This window comes from Labrus mixtus, chromosome 24, assembly GCF_963584025.1.
Source record: "Labrus mixtus chromosome 24, fLabMix1.1, whole genome shotgun sequence".
Taxonomy (NCBI): domain Eukaryota; kingdom Metazoa; phylum Chordata; class Actinopteri; order Labriformes; family Labridae; genus Labrus; species Labrus mixtus.
In genome coordinates this window covers 10,622,856-10,645,564 of record NC_083635.1, presented here as the reverse complement: position 1 = coordinate 10,645,564, position 22,709 = coordinate 10,622,856, and the positions used below count along the sequence as shown (strand labels likewise).

Here is a 22,709-nt window from a genome sequence, read left to right as displayed (position 1 = left end):
GATCGAGACCGAGACAAGACCAAGACATTTAGGGATCGAGGCCGAGACAAGACCAAGACCAGAAAGCTCCAACACCGAGTCGAGACCGAGATTTGCTCCGTGACAGAGACAAGACCAAGACATTAAGGGATCGAGACCGAGTCATGACAAAGACCAAGGCAGGACAAGAACTAGACAAGACCATAAATATGACTGAATAATCATCATCTTGTGTTTAGGGGGCGTGTCACTCACTTAGTTTACGGTTGTAACCGAGAGATAAAAATCAAATTATGAATGAATTAAAGTTATTAGTTCGGTGCCGCTCAGTGGTGGTCTTGACTTAAAATCCACCCAGTCTGAGCATGCTTGTTTTTGCATCTTTCTAATTGGTGCACACATTTCAGTGACATCACTATTTTGGCTTTATTAGATGGGACAGCTAAAGAGAGACATTAGGAGGAGAGAGCGGGGGATGACACGCGGCAGAGGGCGGTGGTTAGGACCCTCCGTACATAACTCGAAGCAGTTGATTCTGAAACGGCGCCCTCCTGGCTGGACCCAGGGGACCATTCAGGAGGAACTTGATGCTCAGTGGTGACACTTTGAATTAAGGAAGTGACAAATTTCTAAACATGAAGTAAAACAGAAGATGAATTGCCACATGCTTCCTGTTTCTCGCTGAACTGTAGAGACAGAAACACCTGAAGTAGCGTCTAAATGTGCCTCACTGCAGGACTGAACAACACGAGCATCTTTAGAACAGTTTCTTATTGCATCATGTGATTATTAAACTTTGATTATTGATCATTAAACTCAGATTAAAGCCGAGCTGCAAACCTTTTCCTTCTCCCTCTCTGTGTTCATAGAAGCTGTCTATGAAACATTTCCCATCATGTAAGGAGAAGATCCAGCAGTCCCTGAAGTGTTTTTAATTCTGCAGATCTGTTGACTCTTGGGGTACTTGATTTGGGTCTTGAGGATCAGAGGTTGTAGAAAAAGGTTTTCGACTGTTCTTTGGGGACTTTCTAGGGATGTGGAGAGCGTCTTTGGGTCTTAAAAATGTCCACAATCCCTGCTCAAAGTTCAGGGGATGAGTTTGGGGTAAGGTTGTCAAAAATCAATCTCTGAAGAGACTGTAGACCTTAAACACGTGGTATCTGATAGCTTCAGAGCATCAACAACCTCAGACTAACAACAACAGTATCAGGGTTTGTGAAAGTCTGCAGCACTCTGCAGCTCTGGTGCTTTCAGCTCGATTGCTGAACTCCAACTTTCACTCAGGATTATTGTCAATCAGATCGCTGCTGATTGTCTGCAGGAATTAAACCTCAGCGATTACATCACAAAAAGTTTAAATGGGGGGCCTTAGACTACGCCGCATGGACCTAAAACCCTGACTACTGAACTCATAAAGCCCTTCCTGAGTGAGGCACCACATACTGTGTTAGATATGTGCCTGATTGTTTTATCTATTCTGCAGGGAACCCTCTGAACATGTTCATTTTAACACTCCTCAGAGCTGGTTTCAACTCAACACAATGTTGGTTTGCTACTGCCACCTAGCAGGAAACAGAGTGTGAAGGATGAGTGCATTAAAAGTCACCTCTGCAGAACCACTTTACACTACTTCTATACTTTATTAGAAGCATATATTTCAGAGGTTGTGATGCATTGATGGTTGTATTTGATCAGTTTTAATGTAAAAAATGAAGACTAGAAGACGTCCAGCTTTCAGAGGCTCGTCATCAGTGTCAAGCTGCGAGAGAAGCGCTAAAACATGTTTCTTTGGTTTAATTTGACATCATTAAAACGATCAAATGTTTGTAAAAATTGTGTTAATGAAGAGAGAAAACAAAAAATGACTTTTGTGTGGATGTCTGTGTTTCATCCACGTGTCGGTCGCAGACAGATGGTTGTCGTAGCGAGTTGGGAAAATACATAATTCAGACAGAACAGGGTTGAAGTTTAATTGCAGAGTGACAAACATGAGATGTGACAGAATGAGTGCAATACTGATCACACAACCACACACACACGCGCACTCACTCATACACACACACAGAAACACACACTCTCACACACACACATACACAGAAACACACACTCACAATTTGTGTACCACAAAAACATGCATAAGAAAATGCACCATGTCCTCACACCAGCCACATTTATCTTTGGATTTTCTGCTGAGCTGGAGGAATAATTTCATAAATATTTACACAAACATCTTAACACTGTTATCATAAATTCATAGAGCTTATTTATCTTTCCAACTCTCCTACGATGACAGAATCTAGCAACGAAACACACAACGTTTCCTGTGCAGTTTAGACAGTCTGCAGGAGTTTGCCTGCAATTTTGAAGATTGAAAACAGAAACTCAGTTGTGGGAAACAGGTCTTGAATCGTTTGATTTTTTTTTTACCAGAATCACAAATTGAAGTCTAAATATTAGTTTTTTCTGACAACCCCAGTCTGAGGAGCAGTGGAGGAGAGAGGCTGAACCTGTTTCTTTTTCCTCCATCTTTAGCCCTAACCATAACAAAGTCCCTCCTCCAGACCTGCAGACACCATGAGACAGGACCTAAGGTCTTAATAAGCTCTCTGTATAGATGTCTCAGTTCCTGATCCTATAAGTCATCTTTTGCTGAGAACGCTTCTTATTAATAGTGCAGAGATTTGTGCACGTCTGCTGCTGAGAGGTTGATATGCTCATGCAGTAAAACTATCACCTGTGTGATTGAGTTATATTCACTTTAGACCTTACTCACCCGGGTCTTTGATTTCTTTATGTCGTTTGGCATATCTTTGACCGTGTCACTTTATATTCTGTGTGTGGAAAAAAAAACAAATGGTTACACTCTACCCTGTGACAGAGATGTAAATGAAAAGTACAGAGAAAAATGAATCTGGTACTCTTTGTGTTAAAGCACATAAATAGTTTATCGTTTAAATGCTGGTGTTACACCCATAATGTGAAGAATTGCGCCGACTTTCTCCAAGTTTGCAGCCCAGGTGTTACTCTCACCTAATCTGCAGAAAGTAGTTGTCTTTCCATGATTTGAAATACATTCAAATGTCAAGTCGTCAGCTGATTGATGTCGGCAGTCTCAGGGACTTCTGGGTAAAAAGCCAAATTGGATGAATGGTCGTTACATTTCTAGATCTCAGAAAGGTTCTTTGAAAGTGAGGTGCTCTTGGTTTCATAGTAAACGTGTGAGGGCTTATGTTTGATAATCCTGTGGTGTAAATCAGTAACAGTCTGATCTGCTGCTGCTGAGCCTTAAGATCTGTCTGCTGCTGCTCAGCCATAACAAACATTAAACAGTCCTCACCCTGTAGGTGTCAACAGTGAGGCGAGCACCTTATGGAAAAGTCAGAAGTTAACACGGGGTGGAGCAGCGCAGCATACGGTGAATGATGAAGCCCAGCGCTGGGGGTGAAGGTTAAAGCAAAACTCACATGGGGAGTGTAATTTAGACGAAAGGCCTTCTACTGATTTCCCTCCTAATCTGGGGGAAGGGGATTAGAATAAATCTGTTGCATGGCGCCTGTGACATCACCACCGACCCATTTCACAATGCATAATCACAAAGTGCTGCACACTGCTGTGTTTTCTCCATTATATGTGTGATCTTAGGAGGTCGCTGCAGCAGGGATTTTAGTTTCTGGACTTTTTGGCAGCCATGGAAACGGACTCATGTTCCCAAAACGAGACGTCCTTTTTTTTAATAAACCAGAACCTCCTCTCTAGAAGCAGAGACAGCTGCAGGAAGCAACCCTGAACTCATACATTTAGAGACAACATGAGCTGATAGAAGGCTCACCGGGTTCATGAATAAAGTGACCGCTGTGATTGGTTGGCAGGGGACAGGTGAAACAATCAGTTTCTTAATGGGTAAATGGGTTCATCAGGAGAACTCTGCAGATGATTATAAATCAACAGCTTCAGTCCTTCTTCAAAGCAACAGCTCACACCACTTTCTGAAGCTCTCGTCTTAGAATCGAAAGCATGTTTAATCGGTCTGGTCTCAGACTTCTCGGCTATTTTTCCACATCATCACTGTGATGAGATGGAAAATGCCTCTATCTAAAAGAACAAATAACTTAATTTTGTCCATAAATTGATTTTAATCCCCCGGTTACAATCTTCCCAGTGTTACAATCTGAGTGAGTGACTCGCCCCCTGCACACAAGATGATGATTATTCAGTCATATTTATGGTTTTGGTCTCGGTTAGTTTGGTCTTGGTTACAACACCAGAGTCTAGTAAAAATGAATGCCTCAGCGTAAACCATCTGAACCGGATATCAAACACAGGAGAGGTTTTCTTCCAGACTCATTAAAGTTTATTCCTTCCTCGTCTGTTCTGGATCTTCTCAGTTTCTTCCTCTGGCTTTGCTCCACATGAGAGCAGGCATGATTCTTCACTTCATCCTTTATGCAGCGCTGCAAACTGCATGAATGATGCATCAGGTCCTTCCTGCATGGCTGGAGTGAATGTTTACATCATTGTAGGTTTGTTTTTCTGCGTGTTCATGAGGAAGGAAGAGAACGTGTGTCAGTGAATCTCGTCGGCATAGTAACACACATCCCGGAGAGTTTGCTGTAATCTGTGCTGAAACATGAACAGCATGTTATTAAAGCAAATCACTCCCTACAGAGAAAGCATTCTGCTTTACTAAGACTCGTCTTTGCTCTTTTTTCAATGCCATTTGATTTTTAAATATACATCATGATTCACAGATTAAATAAAGACTCCATCAAGCATTCAAACATCAGAAAGATACATGATCTACACCGTTTATCTTTTGCCTTGCTCCAGTGGTTGGCACATCTGGGCGATGCCGCCTTACAGCCTATGCATTAGCATGTTAGCAAACATACCGGAAGCAACTGTAGAAAAACGGCGACCCACCGCACTCGACCGAGCCACCACTCGCACTCCATCCCTGTTGTAGTCCACAGGAAACCCTACATCTTCCCACACAGCAGAATAAAATGTCAGGTGGCAAACAGTTTTGCATGCATTACCGCCACCTAGATTGAACACACAATAAACCATTAAAGTTACACAATACAACAAAAGGGAACAATCCAAAACTCAAATATTTCTGCAATGCTACATTTTTTTGTCAATGGAGTTTGGTGATTGTGAGGGAGCAGTGTAACCGATCTTCGTTGTTTAGATCCTGTAATATGTAAAAAATAGATCCCAGGTTTAAAAATACAACAATTGCCCTTTAACTGAATTTGATCCTCATCCACATGAGCCCCAGTGAGTCCTCCATACATCAGTGGCCTTGAATAGTGTAACACAGGTTTATAGAACGACCACATGTTTTAATATGTAGCTTTCCGATAACTGACGTGTTGATTTTGCCTGCCCCCTCACATCAGCTCACATTTAGCTGCCTCGTCGCCTCCGTGGCCGCATCCCGGGATTTGGATCTGTTTGATGAATCATTGAGAGGAGGATGCTCTCCAGCTAATTTGAGTCATGCCTCCTGGCCGCGGGGCACTGAGCAGTCATGCTGTTCTCATTGGTTAACCATCAGCGAGGAGACAGTGAACGAACGGAGCAACATGCACTCGAGGCCCAGCAGCACAGCCATCAACCAAATAAGCTGCTCTGAAGAATAATCTGATTATTTTGGTCTCTGTGGGGCAGAGCTAATGCTGATCGGAGGTGACTGCTCTTTCACACATCGTGTGGGGCTGACAGTGCTGCCTTGGGATCCAGATTTTCCTCAAAATCATCACAGCTTGTAAATCCTCTTAGAAATTCTTTACAGGGCAATGTTCCCTTTGCTAATTATTTGAATTTGTTGGATTTTTCCCCTTTTAAACTTAATTTCCCCTGTTGTTGACACATTAAAAGTGTCTAAGCCTATTAAGGAGGTCTAAAAATACCCTTATCTGCTGTATACTTGACATTAATTTGCTGTTGTGCTGGGGGCATGTGATTGGACGAAATACTTTCGTGAAAAAATGCGAGTGTGGGATCTGGATCCATTTAAAAACAATGATAAATGTTAAAAATCATTATTGATCTTGGAAACAGCAGCTCAGAAAACAATCACAAAAAAATAAGTTTTGTTTGGAAGCTGGTGTGACACACCTCAAACCCTCCTCCACTCACGTTCACACAAGGGAGGCGAGGACAAGCGGCGGACAAAATCATCCTCAGCTTGACCTGCAATCACCTGTGTCCTGCATTGTTGTGTTAGCATGCTCATGTTAGCGCGTAGCTTCACGTTGCCTGTAAACTTACACAGAATGACCCAGATCTAGAAACTCTTACTAACATCCAAATAATCAGTATGTTCTGCAAGTAGTGCAAGTAGGCGTAATTATTATTATTGTAGTATTGTAGTTTTATTTATAGTTAGTCATTTTATTAATTAGGTTCAAAATCAGTAGTTTTAACTCTAAATATTTATTTTTTGACTTGCACCATTTTTTAATCTTCGTGGCATTATTTGTCTTCCGTACTTTCCGTACATTAGGTTAAAATTCAGACTTTGATATTTCATGCAGTAGTTTTAACTCTGAATATTTTTTTGACATGCACCATTTTTTAATCTTCATGGCATTATTTGTCTTCCGTACTTCCCCCTCCGTGCAGCCAGAGAGGAGCGGACAGGGGGGCTGGTTTTCAGAGAGGGGTGGCCGGGAACCAGCTGGTGTTTGGCTCATGACGCGGGACGCGCGGGACCAGGTGGAGGAAAATCTTGTTACAGAGGAGAAGGAGGGGTTGAAATACTCATCGACGGCAGTGAACGCAACACTCCTCTGACAGCCCACCAGCTAACAGCAGCTGTACCACCACCAGGCGCCGCTTCTTCGCAGAGAGTTCACCCGGACTACCGGCTGCTTCGCCCGGCTACCGGCCGGTCCTGGTCCTGGTCCTGGTCCTGGTCCCGGTCCCGGTGCTGCTCTGTGTTCGAGGAATCTCTCTGCAGGAGGTTTTTTAATCGGCAACAGGAGGATCTAGAAGCGGTTTATTTACTTTAGAGGTAAGACGGATTCATCTTCTATAATCTGAAGCGAACGTGAGTCGAGCGCTCGTGCACAGGTGTACCTCAGTAATTAAAAGTTTTGAAGAATACCTCTTTAATGTTAAAAGTGCAGGTAACTAGGAGGACAGTGGGATTATTCTGCTATAGTTCTGGAGTACATTCATTATTTATTTATTGACATTCATAGATGTTTTTTTCATTATTCTAGTTTTATATTTGATAAATCATTTGTATTTAAAATGTCTTAAAAAAAAAAACACCTGAAACTACCATGAGAAGTTTCCAGAGGTCACATTTACATCTTTAATCTGCTTAGTTTGTCTGATCAGGGATCAATGAGAGCAAAATAACCTGAATGTCTGAAACACTGTAAACTTTAAATATGTGAAGTATCAGTTTAATTTGAAATAAGAGCAGCACAGGGTGTGTTTACCTGCTGTTTAAACAATCACCTGTTGAAGAGGCCTAATAAGGACACTTTAAATCAGTCAACTTTTCTACCTGCTTCACATCTTCTCTATGTTTGTTGTTTGCTGCTCAGTCAAATTCTGACCTCATGCAGCTGTTTTCTTTGTTCAGCAAACATCTTGATTATGTATCCTGCAAATATTTACAGACATATTTCACCTCGTTTATTAACTGTGACCCTTCACAGCTACATTACAGGTCACTACGGTGTGCCTAAGTGCTCATGCTGACCCTTTCAAATGGATGGACACTTAAAAGATAATGATGTAAATATAACCTCAATACATATTTGACTTTGAGCTCAGATTTTACTGCAGGGGGCGGAGGATGACGGTTTGTGTTTTCAGCTGTTTTACCTTTTTGTTTTTGTGTTAATATGTCTTCAACTGTTTGTATTCAGCTGCAAGTCAATGTGATGCTGATGTGACAAACGACCGTGTAGTTTCATATCGGCATAAGTAAAGCCGCAAAACAGCTCATGGGGTATTTTCAGACTTTGTCAAACTGTTGTTTTAAAGCACAGTCAGTAAATACGACACCAGAAAGTATTTCCTTATTTGTGAAAAGTTCACTAAAGTATAACTTCACAAGATGCTCCACGTTTCTCATTTTCCTACAGAGGGCTGCTGCTCGTCTGATATAACTGTAGACTAAAATAACGAGTTTATTCTCCTGAATTTACAAATTTAATCTCATAAATGTACGAGTTTATTCTCCGGAATTTACAACTTTAAATCACAAAATATTAAAAAGAAAAATTCCCCTTAATGTGGCCCGAACACTCTTTCATAGATTTCCCCTCAGGGTCATAAAAGTCAAGTTAACAGGGTTAGAGTTTGAAATACACTTTTCGGCAACACTTAATGATCTTTTCTTTATCATCTAATATTTGAATTAGTTCCTCAAACGAGTAGCCGGATAAGCGGGGTGATATGCAGGTTCATGAATGCAGCCTGCAGCGACAGGACTCTTCATGTTTAAGAGCTCTCGATTAGAAAAAGGTTGAAGAAAGAAACCAATTTACTGAAGTCCTCTTTTATGAAACGGTCAGATCTTTCTCTGTGAGTAACCTGCAGCGACTGAATCTGCTGTTCTGTTTTCAGCTGTAAAAATGAACTGAACACAGCAGCAGATTTCCTGGGTATTCCTGAAAGTTTGTGTTTTTAGTTTAATCTGATCGTGAACCGTTTGACTCTTTTACACAATCATGAATATCAGCTGCTTTTGCAAACGTCTTTATCACCCTTAATGTCTTTATTGGAGGCAAAGGCTGTTGCCAAACACGTCGGCTCGATTGTGTTTATCTGCGATAAGACAATCTTTAATACCTCCTTCGAGCTCACCTGTTGATGTTTTTCTGCACCTTCAGCTCTTCTGTCAGCGACCCAGCTGTCGAACTATGATGAAACTCTTGGAAGATCTATTTATCGATCAAACAAAAGCATTTAGCTCGTGTCTTGAGTCGTTTTTTTTTTTAAGGTCATGACCCGGGCCACACAAGTGTGATTTGATCCCAAAGGTTTCTCTGGGTGTCAAAAGGTCTGGTAACTGCCCTTCCTGGATGTCCACATGTGTTGTGAAAGATAAGATTGACAAGGCGGGTAAATCAGACCACACCTCAAAGAAGAACATATTGTGTCTTTAGTCGTAACTGTGTCCCTGGGACCCCTCAGGATTCATCTGAAACTAAGACTAAGAGCTGCTCCCTTCATAGAAACTTCACTCGGCTTTTTGTTCTGCATTTTGAAGACGGCATGTTTAATCACATCACCACGTTTAATCACATCTCCACTGTCGCCGTCTCTCTGCCGCCGAAGATTTTCTGCTTCTTTTCTTCGCCAGCACAGTTAAAGTCAGGCCATGCAGATGAATTATTATCCCGTCCAACAGTTTGTCTTGTTGTCTTCAAAATAACATCAGAAATGAACAGAAGCTCTTTAGAACTCCCTTTAAGAGCTCTGCATTAGATTCTGAGTACCTGTTGCTGCAGGCGTTGTCATAAATGGAAGACTGTTTGGAGTTCATCCAGTGACATTTTGAATTTAAGGAGCTGAGTCTCGGATAAAATCTTTAGAAGCTTAAAGTGAGCAGTGCTTTGTAAAATACATGCGTGTGAAGTTTGACCCACATCCCGCAGGTACATGCTTAATCCTGAAGCCGCCGCTCACGGTGCAATCAGACTAAAACACATCAACAATCGGTTTTGAAAGACGACCGGTCAGCATGAGACGCTCGGGATTCAGGGTGATTTTTGTGACAGTCGACCTCTGGAGGCATTCTGTCACAGGTTTTTGGTGCATTATCTCCTCGACTCTGGATGTTCTTTCTGATTGTTGAAAACCTGTTGAATGCTCGATGAGGCTAATCTGGAACCTGGCCTTTGATTGTTGTTGTTTCTAACCAAGTCAAGTCAACTGAATAAACCCCCTTGAAACAGATATGTAATAATGTTTGTATGATCAGCTGATCGTGCCGTCTGCAGGATGGAATGCTTTTGTTTTAATCTCTTCTCTGAATCTTTCCATCCATCTGGCCTGAATGTAGGACTGAATGCTGGACAAGGTTACCTTTCTGCACAGGTCAAAGTTGGTCTCTCTCTGCTCCTACATGACAAGTGAAGTACACAGTTTTAGAATCTCTCTTTGTGTCTTCTTGTGAATGTTTTTCCTTCTAGTTGTAGAGCGAGTGATTGATTAATTGACAAGGTAACGGGCAGATTATCAATTAGGAAAATGATCCTGAACCAGATGTACAGACATGCGTTGATAGGCTTGCCAAACTTCCGAGATAACTGGAGGTCAGAGGTCCCGTCATCGCTGACCTGAGAGGCAATGTCCTCTCCTTTTTACAGCCTGAAAGCTGAAGTGAACGCTCAGAGAAACAGTATTCCCACTGATTACACCCCCGATGATGATTTTGAAAGGTTGTGCAGCTCAGTCACTTCAGCTGAAAACGGTCTCCCTCTGACGTCTGCCCTCGACTTTTGTTTTCCGTTGGCCTTAAACTTCAGGTCAGAGCTCTGTTTTTAAACATCACTCATGCTTTCAGATCTGTTCTATTCGACTCTAAGCTCGGCAGTGTGATATTAATTCACAGCGCTTCAGTGAATGAAACTTTCTCAAACGCCGAGCAGAGCAGGCGGCCTGTTGTTAGAGTCTGAGATGCGTTGATGATGCAGAGAACAAACAAACCTCACACAGCAGTGCAACATGTCTGAGATAGAAATAAAAGATTCATCTTGTAGGAGTCCCTTTCGTTGTGTTGAAACCCAGACGTTCAGATTCCTGAATGTGGACTTTGAACGCTACTAAGCCGTTTTTCTTTTTGCTGCTTTTTTTGTCTTCAGACTGTTCTCTGGACTTTTGCAACAACTCCTAACATGACATGTGAAGTGTTTAGGAAACAATCCACACATTGAGGATGTAGGAAAGGAGTGATGATGCAACATGTGGGTTCTTGTTCTTGTTGTGGGTTTTTGCACGTTTGTAGAGAATGCATTTTGCTTTTTAGTAATTATATTGTCACAAACACAGACGAGACGTGTGTTTTTCTTTCATCACAGTAATGTGTTCTTGGTTTGCTCATACCTCGTTTTCGTACCGTTAAACTGTTTTTGCACATTAGAAAGAACTTTTGGTTCAAGTTCAGTCCACAGTTTTGTTTCCTTTTTCCGCCGTGCAAATAATTATGCTCCTTGTGAGCTTTTTAATGTAAAAACAAAACAGCAGGATGACAAAGACCAGTAATTTAAAGAGCTTAATGCTGCTGCAGGACGGCTTTTCACTCTGACTTGTTAAAACGTTAGAACGACCTAAAGGAGGAGATGTTGCAGAGGTGTTAACAGGTCTACTGTTACTGGTTCTTGACCCTGATACAGACCTGTGTCTATCTTATCTAAGCCTGAGATTGGCTGTGTAATAAAACCTGGGCTGTGTTTGAAACTTGGTGACGTCGTTCTCTGAATCCTTAAAATCCATAAAAACAGATTTACACAGGTTTTAAGGAATCTGCGGGACTTTCCCTGTTTCACTTAATTGGCATTGGATACACTTTCCTGTCTGCGACACGCTGGAGCGGAGAATCCATCTGAACGTATACATTCACTACTGTACGGGTAATCATGCATCATATGACCTTTAACGTCATGTGTTCATTATCTGAGCCGCCAGTCCACTTTCTCAGTACAGGGGAATGTTGTCTTTGTACAGGCAGAGATAATTCGATTAAGTCCACATTAAAGGGCAAACATAAGACTGAGACCACGCCAGCTTTTTCTCTTGAAACTGTTAGTTAGCTGCACAGTTTGAAACCCGCCTTTGCCCTGAACATTTAGGCGCACTATTTAAAACACAATTTTTATGTTTTATGGACTAAAAGGCTCAAAAGTTCACGATTTCTGCAGTAGATGGATTCATCCAGCCGTCGATACAGTGATGGAACAAACGCTTCATCATAGTGCGTCCTCCTCTTCTTCCTCCTCTTCCTCCTCCTCCTCCTCCTCTTCTTCCTCCTCGTCCTCTTACTCTTACTCATCTTCCTCCTCCTCCTCTTCTTCCTCCTCTTCTTCCTCCTCCTCTTACTTCTCCTCATCTCCTTCCTCCTCCTCTTCTTCCTCCTCCTCCTCTTCTTCCTCCTCCTACTTCTCCTCATCTTCCTCCTCTTCTTTCTCCTTCTCCTCCTCTCCTTCCTCCTCCTCTTCTTCCTCCTCCTCCTCCTCTTCTTCCTCTTCCTCCTCTTCTTCCTCCTCCTCCTCTTCTTCCTCCTCCTACTTCTCCTCATCTTCCTCCTCTTCTTCCTCCTCCTCCTCCTCCTCCTCCTCCTCCTCCTCCTTCTCTTCCTCTCAACTTCAATGTATGCAATGTGCACATTGTCCTTGGCGCCTGTAAGACCTGACTCTGGGTTTAAGAGGATGGGTCCAGGTCCAGTTGGTGGAGGCCTCATTTCCTGTGCATGTTACGCAGGAAACTCAGTCTCTGCACAGAATGTCGATGCATTGAAAAGCTTTAAAAGTTAAGAATAAAAAGACCATAAAGAGCATGAGAAGTGTGTGTGACGGTTAATAACACTCAGCTGTGATCTGATTAAAATCACTCAGTGTTCTCTCACTGTTAAACGAGTCACAGTGTTCCTGATATGATGGCTATCCGCCTGTTAATTAGTGACAGCTTGTTCCTGGACATGCATGATTATATAATGCTGCAGTGTTTATGCTTAACATAAACCTCGGCTGGCGTCAGTGTGTGTATATATGTGTGTGTGTGTGTGATTGGGTTTGCAGGCAGCGGTGCATGTGACTCTGTGTGGATCGAATGCTGCTGTCTGTTCAGATCTGTGTTTCCTGTGTAAGTCGCCCCGCGGCGCTCTGTGTGAGCTGTGCGATGGGTGGATGCTCTGACCGGCACAGGAACAGAGCTACAGAACAACAAACATCCTTCTGATAAGACTTATCGCTGCTCCATCTGCACATGACGGTTAGTGTCCCGGCCACAAAGTCCAACAGTGTGTCTGACACCAACATATTGTTGCTCTGTTTCGTATTTCAGGGAAGAAGACTGAAATACCTGGAAGCAAAGTGGACAAGTTCTTACAGTTCCTCTTGTAATTAAGCCTCAGTAATTTACCTCTGGCAGAAAAACACCAGAGCTTTTCCAAGAGTCAAGCCCAGATGTAGCAGACAAGAAACACCTTTTACAGGCATGAAAAAAAGATTCAACCTGCTGATGAAAAACATGCAAATTACCGCCCCAGCATTGTTGTTCATGCCCGAGTTGTTTGATTGATTTAATTGGACGTTGGTCAATACTTCCTCTTTCTGAAAAGAAGGAGTAGACGATGATAAAAACATCAAATGTTCACTGGACTGAAATGAACAGAGGGAAGAGCTTTGCCAGTTTATATGCGACTTATAAATCATTTCATCAGAAGTTATTTTTCTGAAGTTATTTTTCTGCTTCTGCTTTTTTTTTTTTTTTTTTTTATGTTTTATCTGGGGAATGATCATCACCATAAATATCAGAAATTCAAGGTGATTTCCTCAGGTTGTTTGATCAAAAGAGAAACCATTTTGCTCAAACCCTTTCAAAACAATTGGCAGCTAATTTGCTTTTGGAAAAGTGAAAAGAAGCACCTAAGATCACCAATCCGAGGCTAATCTAGGCAGCTCCTCTGTTCTGAGAGGTGAAATATCTGTTATTGTCGCTGCAGTCTGGTGCTTTTTAAACCCTATCACGCTTTAAATTTTTAGTGCCTTAATGACTGAAAAAACAAATCTTCAGGTATGATTTGATAAGTGCTAATGACATGTGGAAACGATCCCTTTTTGGAGCCTCTTAAAATGAATGTTTTGTGTCGTCAGCCTGATCGGGTACTCACTGTCATCACGACATATTACCTCTTTTATAAGTCATTGCATTTCTATGAAGCCTCTTTCTCATTTTTCTACATCAGGACTCAGTTAATGTCATTAAAGGTCAGAGACTTGCCTGTGGGGATGGCAGCGTGATGGAGCAACAACAGCCCGTCTATTTAAACACGCCTTATCTCATATTTTAAATAGTCTGCTCGTCCAGTACAACCCGCTCTTTTTATCCGTCCCTCAATTCATCTTCCTGTTTTGCTTTCATACGCACACAGTCAAATTAATTAGAAGATAAGAGACGTGTTTCCAAGAAAAAAAAGTGAAAAGATGTTTGTTGTTTTTGAATAAACTAACATGAACCTTTCATTTCAGACTGTTGGGTTCAAACTGTCAGAAAAAAATGAATATTTGCTCCACAAAGTGAAAGTTCTATATGTGGCCAGTTTTTTCTTTAAATATTTACAGAGCAACTTGAGTCATGACGTGAATTTTCTTTTGTAAATCAGTGACTGTCTTGTTCGCTCAAGTTGAACAATAGCTGCTCAGTTTGGACTCAGTTTAGTCCAGCGATCAGATCAAAACTCAGAAGACATGAAGAGAAACCGAGTCCAGCTCCCTAAAGCATCTCACGACTCCTTCAGAGGAAAAACCAATTCATGAATCACTCCTTTAAATCACCACAATCATTTTAATTAACTGCAACGACACTGATCAGCAACATTGAGGCGTAAATTAAAAAGAGCACTTATTGAGACGTTCTCCAGGGCCGTTGCATCATGACCCTTATGCAAGATATTCTTTTACTAAACCAATTTCTCGTGCCTGCTCTCGCAGAACAACACTGTGATGTAACTCCGAAGAGAAGGATTTTCACAAAGGCTTAGAGCATGCAATAAAAAAATCTGTGCACTTTAATTGGTCCGGCAGAGACTGCTCGGTGGCTGATAGAATAAAAAAACGATGTGCACAAATGCTGCTCAAAGGGAAATCAAAGTGTCTTAAAAAGTCTATTTTTTGCAGCCTGGTGGCTTTGCAGAGAGCTTTGAATCAGCTGTTTCTAGTCTTCTTTACAAATCTGTAAAGTTGTCTCACTCTTAGAATAAAGTCCTGGTCTATCTCTGACTCCTGCGATAATCACGCAGTCATGTGACACTTCTGGAAACCAGGATCAAGAAACAAAAAAAGCGGTTGATAGAAGTTTGAAAGTGAATATACTCCGGGTTCCGTGCGTCATATTACTCTCTCTGCTTCTGCGTTTGTCGGGTATGTTTTTGAGCTCTCACACCTTTCCGGAGGTTCAGCCCAGGAGTGATCCTAACAGCGGCCGCTCTCTTTCCCTCAGCGCTCGATATCTTTAAGTGCAAACAAGTGAAGCCACTTAAGAGGCCTGCGTCACAGCTCTCCTGAGATTCTGTTTTCTGTGGTTACGGATGTGTCACTGCTGGTGTGATTCTATTAGCTTTGAAGAGGGGCAGCTGAACATTGGGCAAACTAGGAAAGAAGAAAGAATTATGCATACTTGCTGTTTTTTATTTTATTTTTTAAATCTGTGTGTGTGCATTGGTTCTGTTTATTAATCCATAAAACGTTTACTCCGAGCAATGGAAAGCTAAACTGAAAGCAGCAAAAAATGAGTCATTTCACTTGAATCATATTTTCTTTTAGACTTAGACTTTAGATTTTCTTTTACATAACGGGCTTCCCTTAACGCTGAAAGGCTTACCTCTAAATAAAGGCAGGATCATTTGATAGGCTGGAGAAAATAAAAGCTTTTAATTGAAGTTTGACAGTGTTTCTCACAGCTCCAGAAATATTAGTTTGTCACATTCACTGCTGCGGCTCCAGCTGCTCGCTAAGGAGATCCATAACTCGTTCATTGTTGTAGTTACAACACCTGTGTGTACCACTACCTTGACCTCACGTTGCCTCTCGTCTTTCTCTCTGCAAACTGAAAGGAAGAGTGGAAGGTGCAAACCTCTGCGCACACAGTGAAGGACATATTGATCAGTATGCACGGGTTAAATCTCTGATAATGACTTTAACATCTTATTAAGTGGAAATGGTGAAGGGGATGAACAGCCAGCTGTGATTTCTCCTGTCAGTCAATAAGTAATTAATTAATAACGACTCTGATGTCACAGGTAGATTTGGTCAGAGTGTGTGGACTTGTTGGTGTGTGTGTGTGTGTGTGTGTGTGTGTGTGTGTGTGTGTGTGTGTGTGTGTGTGTGTGTGTGTGTGTGTGTGTGTGTGTGTGTGTGTGTGTGTGTGTGTGTGTGTGTGTGTGTGTGTGTGTGTGTGTGTGTGTGTGTGTGTGTGTGTGTGTGTGTGTGTGTGTGTGTGTGTGTGTGTGTGTGTGTGTGTGTGTGTGTGTGTGTGTGTGTGTGTGTGTGTGCGCTGCAGCATGGCTTTACGCAGTCTTATAGATCAACCTGTCAGCCTGTCCATCACCCCAAACCCGTCCAGCGGGGGCCTCACCGTTCGGATTCAAGATGGGAATTGATCAGCCGCAGACAGGCGTCCTGGTAGGGAGCCGGTCGTCACGGCAACAGGTGAAGCGCGCGTTGGGATTGGCCGTGAGGATCAGATAGAGAGAATCAGGCGGGGGGGGGGGGGGGGATGTATCAGATGGACCTTTTAAACGAACGTGTGAGCGACCGCTGTGTGTGATGGCATTTCTCTCCTTGATGTGCTCTGGCAGGACGTTCATGTTTTCCATATTCAGCCTGATTAGAAATGTTGTTTGTGCGACTCTTTCAAACACTGAAGGACAAAGTGACACCTTTAGTGCATCACAGCAACACCGTCCGAGCGCTGAGCACAGGTGTTGGCTGTTTAGTGGTGTTCATCTAATGAACTGCGTGATTTTAAGTCTTAAACTCTCGACGCGTTTCACAAAAAAGCTTCAAGTTTCAAGGCAGTTTTCAAAAAACATTCTCTACGCTTAGAGCTGCTGCTTATGACGGAGAGAAAGGTGCAGGTTTCTATACTGATGACATTAATCACAACATCATAATAAGATTTAAAGGGAAACCGCCTGAGAAGTATAATAACAACTTAGAAACACTTTCAAACATTTAAAAACATGCAAGATATTCAAAGACTACATAACCTGGTGGATGTGAATAGAGTGTATGTGGGTCAGTGTTAGACTACTGCAGTGTACAATACAACCTTAAAGATGTCTGAAGAAAAGAGTTTTTAAAGAGTTAAATGATGTCGACCTCGACAGATCAAATAAAATCATTCTGTTTTAGGATTCTGCACATGCACATTATTATGACGAGCGGTATTTTTGTCTTAATTTCAAGAATTTTGATTTAATGAAACTTCATGTGTAACAACTTGATCCAATTATTGTCTGTGAACTTAAAAACCTCAAAGTCCTGCAGTTGTGCAGGGCCGGGCCACGATCAAATGAACTCTGTGACTGGTGTTTTGTTGTGAGATGTCATATAAGGTGATTACATGACAACATAAAGGGGGGGGGGGGGGGGCTGTTTTAACAGGCCCCTCTTTGTTGTGCTGCGCTGGATTTAGCTACTGCTAATTCTGATCAAATCATTTCTTAAACTCTATTAGTCAGTCTCAGAAAATGAGTTTCTTGAAGCACTTCAGGAGATGTGTTTTTGATTTTACATCGAGTTTCCGTCTGAAGTTACATTGTATCTCATAAAGATGCCAAAGTAATGTGTTCGTCTCTCACAGCACAGTGTACAGGTTGGTCATTTAAAACAAGGAAAAGTCCAATTTCAACAAAGATGTTAGCATTTAGCTCAGGCTGCTAGCACTTTGCTGCAGACTCCTTTCAAAAGTTGACAGTTACAGAGTGAATTCAAACTTTTTCCTGATATTGTAAAAGGTTGTGTCCTGGAATACAACTGCTCGCCGCACATTTAAGTCGTCACACTGAAGCATTGAAGTACTGTATGTTCTCTGGAGTGTGCATGAGAGTACACAACCAAGGTTCTCCTGCTTGTCCTTGCTCTATAAAACCAAACAGTTATTCATTCAAGAGCACAACTTTTACATTTCATTTCAACACATTTCTCCTTCTCTGACGAGATCGGTTTTATCTGTGTGGCTCAAGGACTTTGTTCTTGAGTAAAAAAGTTGCTCCGATAACTTTACCTGGAATAAATGAGCTTTTAAAGAATGCACTCAGTCACCTGTGCGTCTCTACGAGCCGTCAGGTGTTGGACTGTGTGCATCGTGGATTAAACATTCACTAAAGATTCAGAAGGCCTCTCTTTGCACAGGGTCCTTGAAAAATAAGTTTTCTATTTTGCAGCATGTTGTTGCTTCTAACCTCTTATATATGATTCAGCATTAAAGTGTCCTTCATGAACATGCAGGTTACCCATGTCATGTGCACTAATGCACCGCCATACCATCACAGATGCTTTTGAGCTGTGGGCAGACGGCCCCTCTACTCTTTAGCCCAGAGGACGCAGCACCCGTTGTTTCCAAACTGAATTTTTGTGTAAAAAAAAATCGTTTAAATTTCTCAGATTGAACATTTGATACAACGTCGAGGAAGTGTGGTTGTTTTAAGATGTAAACACAAATCAGCTGCTTCAGAAGTAGATTTTTATTTTTATTTAAAATCGGGACAGTGCACCTGAATGAGCATGAACATGTAAACATGTCAGATTGTAGCCGTTTCATTCCCGTCTGTGGTCTCTTGGCAGGTTGGTGGTTGACATGTAAAAAAAAAATGACATCAAAGCGCGACGACAGTGAAGTAGATTTTTTTTTCCTGTTATGAAAAACAAAACAGCAGTGGACATTCCTCAGATTATTTGAGCCCTCTGGAGTCTCTCAGGCAGAAAATAAAGAGCTGCATTCTCTGCATCCGAGGAGTCACATGCTGTAGGCGGGACTTTCTCCGCAGCTCCACATTTCATCCGAGAGGAGTTGATTGAATAACTGTTCATTCACAGAAAAATAATCTCCCATGGTTTCCTAATGGAAACATGTGACTGCTCTTTAATGAGCTCTTGGCTGACACGAGGACTTATTTTTCATCGAAAAGAAACCCATGATCCCTACGGAGGAGCAGGAGGGACAATCATCAGAAAGTCAATGATTTATTTATTTGTTTCTCTCTTTTTTTTTGGGGGGGGGGGACTGACGTTGATAAGTCACAAATAAAAACTGACTTTCAGTTGTTGTGCAGGACATAAAAAAAAACATAAATCAGATGAAACAAAAACATCAGGTTATGAAAGATTTTCTAATATTTTGACGAGAGTCTGAATATTTATTTGAAATAAACCCGAGGTACTTGAGCCCAAATGGAAGGATAAGTGCTCAGTGAAGAAACCTTCATCCTGATTATGCCCATTATGCCCTATTTACAGGTTTCATAACCTACCACAAGGCCATTAGTCTGCACTGTAACCAAAACAGCATGGCCACCTTCAGCAGACCCAGGCTGTGTTCATGCCAGCTCCAGGTAGTGACATCACCGATTTGTCCTGATTAGTCCCACGACACCTCGGGAGGCCGCTCAGTGAGTTCCACAACCCAGAGTCTCTGGGGAGCAAAGAGGAGAATACCGTATGTGACCTTTAAAGTTTTGGTTAGTTTCCTTGTCTCTCTGCAGATTTTGAGGGGCTTTTTAAAACTTGTTTAATGTGTGCACCAGATATCTGGAAGTCTCCATCAGAGGCTACAGGAGGTTTAACCTTCACTGTCTTCTTCATATTTTATTAATTAATGAATCCTTTTTTCTCATATCTTTTGCATATTTTATTCTCTCTGGTGAATCCTCTTCTTGCTTTCTGGTCTGCTTGTTATTCATCTCAGTTTTCATCTCAGCCCGCTTGGAGGTCTATAGCCTCTGTACATGGGGCGAGTTTGCATGTTCTCCCCGTGCATGTGTGGGTTCTCTCCGGCTTCCTCCCACAGTCCAAAGACATGCTCGTTAGGTTAACTGCTGACTCGAAATTGTCCGTAGGTGTGAACGTGAGTGTCTGTCTCTATATGTCAGCTTTGTGATTGACAGGTGACCAGTACAGGGTGTGACCCCGCCTCTCGCCCAATGACAGTCTCTCAGTTTAAAATCATTTTTTGGTCTCTGAATTACCGTCAGCGTTGTGATATTTAAAGTCTTAAACTGGACGTTTTGACTTTATTCTCTGAAAACCTGCCGTCTTATTTTTGGCCCTAATACTCCTCCATGGGGCCGCCGGTAGCCTAGCGGTCGTGTTGCATGTCACATGTGCAGCGGCCGTAATCCTCGTCGTGCGTTGGAATCCGGCCTCGGCCCTTTGCCGCATGTCACCGCCCCTCTCTCTCTCTCTCTCATCTCAACATTTGCCGTCTCTCTTCAGCTGTCCGATCCAGTGAAGGCATTTTGAATAACTCAGATGTTTATCAGGTGTCGTCTGGACCTTCACAAACTGATTTAAGACGCAGTTTGATTATTTTGGATCTCGCCGTCGTCGCCTGAATCCCGTATTATGACACTAAATCTAAAAATAATAATTTGTTTGAGTTGTGCATAATTCACGGTGTTCTGTGTTTAAAGGAGCCTCTCTGAATGAATGATTGATTTCCCCTCCTGACGCTTGATGGCTTCAGATGCACGAGACGCTGATGCTTTATTGATACGAGTGATGAATGAATAATAAAACGGTGCGATTAACAGCCGCTGAGGAGCACAATGACGACTGCTCTCGTGTTTCAGGACTTTTGGGAACTTTTCTGCAGCTTATCATCGACAGGTTTAAGGAGTTTTAGGGGATTTGTGTTCATAACTGCTTATTAAGGTCATTTCTGCAGCTATTTATGGCTAACTGTGGAAGTGAAACGAGGCATGTGCATCCAGTTTGTTGAGGTTCACACGATCATCCTCGATTTGTTTCTTTTCCTACACGATGTTTTTTTCTGCGCCACGGGAAGCTCGGTTATTCTTCTCCATGTTTACATGACTGAAACAGCACACGTGTCATGTTTCCTGTTTGCAAATGCGTCTTGATTTCTCATCATTTTCTGTAGGAATATTTAGAAACCTGGATCAGGTGTTTAGAAGCCTGATTGTCCCGGTTACTTTCTGCAGACTCCAGGATGTTTACAAGCTGAAAACATCAGCAGGATAAAAAAACAGGAAACTACAAGCGCATGTAAACACACTCGACGACTGACTTTTAACAAACTGGATCTTGTGCAGATTTAGTTGTCGTTAAAATCCTAAATTAATATGCAAATATTTGCTGCACCAAGTATCCTGAGGTCTCTACACACGGACATTAGAGATGTTTTTTTTTTAACAAAAACTCACGGTCTCCCTTCCTTTGTTTTAGTCTTTTTATATTGTATGCATCCCTTTCTCTCACATCTTGTGCATATTTTATCGTTCCTGGCAAATTCTCTTTGTGCTTTTTGGCGCGCGTTTGTTATTCGTCTAGTTTTTGGTTTTATTTTTCAGCTTTTGCATCGGCTTTTATTCCCTTTTTTGGATTTAATCTCCTGTGTCTGTAAAGCACGTTGAGCTGCTTCCCTTGTCTGATATGAACTCTAGAAAACGTGCTTGTCTTTTGGAGGATGGATGTGCTTTAAGGTTTACGATGAATAAGGAGAGAGGAGTCATCGGAGGATTAGTAACCTGCAGCCGAGGTTTGGGTGTGTGTCATTTGGTAGTACGAGTAACTTTTAATGGCCATCATCTTGTGCCATTGTCATGCAGCCCACTGGGTCAGGGTGAGTCAAGGATCTCAGATAACACCCAGCAAGGCCTCATTTTTAATCCCCCCTCCTGCAAGATCAAGGCAGGGATTATTGTGTGTAATTGTTGTTTTAGCGCTCCAGGATCGGCCGCCACCACAACCACTGTTTGCATGTCGTTCCCTCATAAGAGCAAAGTCTAAACCCCCCTAAGCTCCCATGTGACTTCATTACTGCTCACAGATCTCATGGAGGCCGCAGACACAACGACCATGTTTCATTGTTTTCTCATGTTCTTCGAAAATGAAGAAAGGGAGGTAGAGGAAGAATTTAAAGAACAAAGAAAAGAAAGAGAGGATGCATAGAAGGAAAGACGCGAAAGCAAAGCAGGGTAAGGAATGCAAGAAGGAAAGAGGAGAAGAAAAGGGTCAAGGAGGAGATGAAAGAAGGAAGGAAGGAGGGATAGAAAAGGACAAAGGAAAAGTGCAGAGGAAATGTCCTGGAATAAAAAGGACAAATCTAAAAACATGGCAGGGGACAAAAAAGGAATGAGAAGACGGGGAAAGACATGAGTGAAGGAGAATAAAAAATAAATGAGGAGAGGAAATGTAAGAAGGGAGAGTCACAAGGATGAAATAAGGAAGAATGAAAGATGTAAGGAAACAAGGAGAGTAGAGGGAAGGCTGGAAGGAGAAATAAAGAGCGAGTCAGGGGCGATTTAGAGTATCTAAATCCATGTTCTGGATCAGCTCATTGGATGTCCCTCTTGTGTAAAACTTTTATTTATAGCTCTTACTGTGCGACGGGAGCTGTCCCTGAATGCACCACAGATAAGCCCCGCCCCCTGCCCTGACGCAGGATGTAGATTTACACCCTGTTCACTGCAGTGCCCGGTTTTCCTAGAAAAGTTCTGGATGCAAAAGGTCAGCGTGTTGCTGTTCTGTCTGATTAAACTGGGCCATGGTGGGTCGATTAGGGAGGGAGATTTGGGACAAACAGGTCATGATGTTTTATTCTACATCAACACAGTGCTTCAGGGGGCTTCATTCATCATCAGTCTAAGACTACAAATGTTTCTTTTAAAGGATGATGACGTGACAGAAAAGCCTGAAAGATGGCGTGTTGTTTTTCACTGTGATTGAGCTGCAAACCCCACCACTCTATATTTTGTTTTCATTCTACACCAGCAGCAGATCATCTCTTCAACAGAA

The 22,709-nt window shown here is 42.1% G+C and overlaps 1 protein-coding gene across 1 annotated transcript in view; it reads left to right on the top strand.

Annotated features, from left to right (window-relative positions):
- The first annotated feature begins 6,733 nt into the window (after positions 1-6,733).
- The window catches only part of LOC132959352 (prolactin receptor-like), a 28,498-nt gene continuing 12,522 nt past the window's right edge, over positions 6,734-22,709 (top strand). The window contains exon 1 of the mRNA XM_061032278.1: positions 6,734-7,000. The gene's annotated coding sequence lies outside the window, so the exon portion shown is untranslated. The remainder of the gene's footprint in view (positions 7,001-22,709) is intronic.